This window comes from Lichenostomus cassidix, unplaced genomic scaffold, assembly GCF_008360975.1.
Source record: "Lichenostomus cassidix isolate B80296 unplaced genomic scaffold, HeHo_3.0 HiC_scaffold_859, whole genome shotgun sequence".
Classification (NCBI taxonomy): domain Eukaryota; kingdom Metazoa; phylum Chordata; class Aves; order Passeriformes; family Meliphagidae; genus Lichenostomus; species Lichenostomus cassidix.
The window spans coordinates 2,268-5,042 of record NW_028147439.1 but is presented as its reverse complement, the minus strand read 5'-3'; the positions used below and the strand labels follow the sequence as shown (position 1 = coordinate 5,042).

General features: G+C 36.4%; 1 long non-coding RNA gene across 1 annotated transcript; it reads right to left on the bottom strand.

Annotated features, from left to right (window-relative positions):
- Nucleotides 1–56: 56 nt before the first annotated feature.
- Nucleotides 57–2,479, bottom strand: LOC146423014 (uncharacterized). Its single transcript, XR_014847751.1, has 3 exons — nt 2,341–2,479; nt 432–464; nt 57–323 (listed from the first exon to the last, which is right to left on the bottom strand). It is a non-coding gene; the product is annotated as an uncharacterized LOC146423014 (long non-coding RNA).
- Between the last annotated feature and the right edge of the window lie 296 nt (nt 2,480–2,775).

The following is a 2,775-nucleotide window of genomic DNA, read 5'->3' as shown; positions in this document are numbered from 1 at the left end:
TCCATGGATTTTGGGGTGAATTCAGTGGATTTTGGGTGAATTCTGTAGATTTTGACGACAATTCCATGGATTTTGGGGTGAATTTTGGGGATTTTGGTGACAATTCCGTGGATTTTGGGGACAAATCTGGGAATTTTGGGGAGAATTCCATGGATTTTGGGTGAATTTTGGGGAGAATTCTGGGGATTTTGGTGACAATTCCGTGAATTTTGGGGAGAATTCCATGGATTTTGGGGTGAATTTTTGGGATTTTGGGGAGAATTTTGGGGATTTTGGTGACAATTCCTTGGATTTTGGTCATCCTGGAGATCCTCAGATGCTCCCTGGGGGGACAAAAGGGGCGCGGTTATGACGTCATCGATGCAATTGTGACATCATCAATGTGGTTATGACGTCATCGGGGCGTGGCCTGACGTCATCGGTGTCCTTACCTGTGTAGGTGTCACCTGGGAGGGGAGAGTAACCTGGAGGGGAAGAAAAAATGGGGAAAAGTGAGGAAAATTGGGGAAAAATGGGGAAAAATGGGGAAAATTGGGAAAAATGGGAAAAAATGAGGAAAATTAGGAAAAATGGGAAAAAATGGGGAAAAAAAGGGAAAAAAATGAGAAAAAATCGAGAAAAAAGAGAAAAAATTAGGAAAAAAATGGGAAAAACTGGGGAAAAGTGGGAAAAAATTGGGAGAAATGGGGGAAAAATGGGAATAAATGGGGAAAAATGGGGAAAAATTAGAAAAAATTAGAAAAAAATTAGAAAAAATTGGGGGAAAATGAGAAAAATGAGAAAAATGAAAAAATGAGAAAAAAATTAAATGGGAAAATGGGGAAAAAAAAAAGGGGAAATGAGAGAAAAATGGAAATAATGGAGAAAAAGGGGAAAATGAGGAAAAAGGGGAAAAAATGGGGAAAAAATGAGACAAAAATGAGAAAAAAATGAGAAAAAATTGGGGGGAAAATGAGGAAAAATTGGGGGAAAAAACCAGAAAAATGAGAAAAAAATGGGGAAAAAAGAGGAAAAAATGGGAAAAAATTAGAAAAAAATGAGAAAAAATGAGAAAAAAATGAGGAAAAAATGGAAAAAAATGGGGAAAAATGGAAAAAAATTTGGGGCAAAATGGGAATAAATTGGGAAAAAATGGGGGAAAAAGGGAAAAAAAAGACGAAAAAATGGGGAAAGATGACGGAAAAAAATGGGAAAATAATGGGGAAAAAATGAGACAAAAATGAGACAAAAATGAGAAGAAAATGGGAAAAAATGGGGAAAATATGGGGAAAAATGGGGAAAAAAATGAGGAAAAATGGGAAAAAATGAGAAAAAATGGAGAATAAATGGGGGAAAAGGGGAAAAAATGGAATAAAATTGGGGGGAAAATGAGACAAACTTGAGACACAAATGGGAAAAAAAAATGAGGAAAAAAATGGGAAAAAATGAGAATAAAACGAGAAAAAAATGAGAAAAAAATGAGAAAAAATCGGGAAAAAATGAGAAAAAATTACAAAAAACGACCCAAAGTGACCCAAAGTGACCCAAAACTGTCTCACCTGGGGGGAGGCTTGAGGCGCCCAGGTAGCTCCTGAGGCCGAAGGGGAATGAGGGAAAAATGGGAAAAATGGGGAAAAAATGGGGAAAATGGGGAGAAATGGGGGAAAATGGGAAAAAAATGAAAAAAAATGAGACAAAAATGGGAAGAAATTGAGGAAAAAAATGGGGAAAAATGAGGAAAAATTGAGAAAAAAATTGGGAAAAAATTGGGGGAAATGAGGAAAAATAGGGGAAAAAATGAGAAAATTTGGGAAATGGGAAAATTGGGGAAAAATGGGGAAAAATGAAGAAAAAATGAGAAAAAAAGGGGAAAAAATGGGTAAAAATGAGGAAAAATTGGGGAAAAATGGGAAAAAATGGGAACAAAATGGGGAAAAAAATGTGAAAAAATGAGAAAAAAAAAGAGAAAAAAATGAGGAAAAAATGAGGAAAAAAATGGGAAAAAATGAGGAAAAAAATGGGGAAAAATGGCAAAAAAATGGGGAAAAAATGAGAAAAAATGGGGAAAAATGGGGAAAAAATATGAAAAAATGAGAAAAAATCGAGAAAAAAAGAGGAAAAATTAGGAAAAAAATGGGAAAAAATGGGGGAAAAATGGCGAAAAAAAGAGAAAAAATTAGGAAAAAAATGGGAAAAAATGGGGAAAAAATGGGAAAAAATGGGGAAAAAATGAGGGAAAAAATGGGGAAAAATGGGGAAAAAATGGGGAAAAAATGGGGAAAATGACAATAAAACGAGAGCAAGTGACAGGAAGTGACAAAAAGTGACAAAAGTGACCAAAGTGACCCAAAACTGTCTCACCTGGGGGGAGTCTCGAGGCGCCCAGGTAGCTCCTGAGGCCGAAGGCGAAGAGGAGAATCCCAAAAAGCAGAGAGACGACAGCGAGAGAAACCTGCAGGGAGAGCGCTGGGGACAGCTGGGGGGCTGCGGGGAAATGGGGATTTTTAAAATTTTTGGAAATTTGGGGGATTTTTCGGGATTTTTTGGGATTTTTGGGATTTTTGGGGATTTTTTCTGAATTTTTGGGAATTTTTTTGTTGTTTCTTGGGGATTTTTTGTGATTTTTGAGAGATTCATGGGGATTTTGGGGATTTTTTGGATTTTTTGGGGATTTTTTGGGGATTTTTTGGGGTTTTTGGGGATTTATTTGGAATTTATTTGGATTTTTGTTTTGGGGGATTTTGGGGATTTTTGGGAATTTGGGATTTTTTTGGGGTTTTTTGGGGTTTTTGGGGA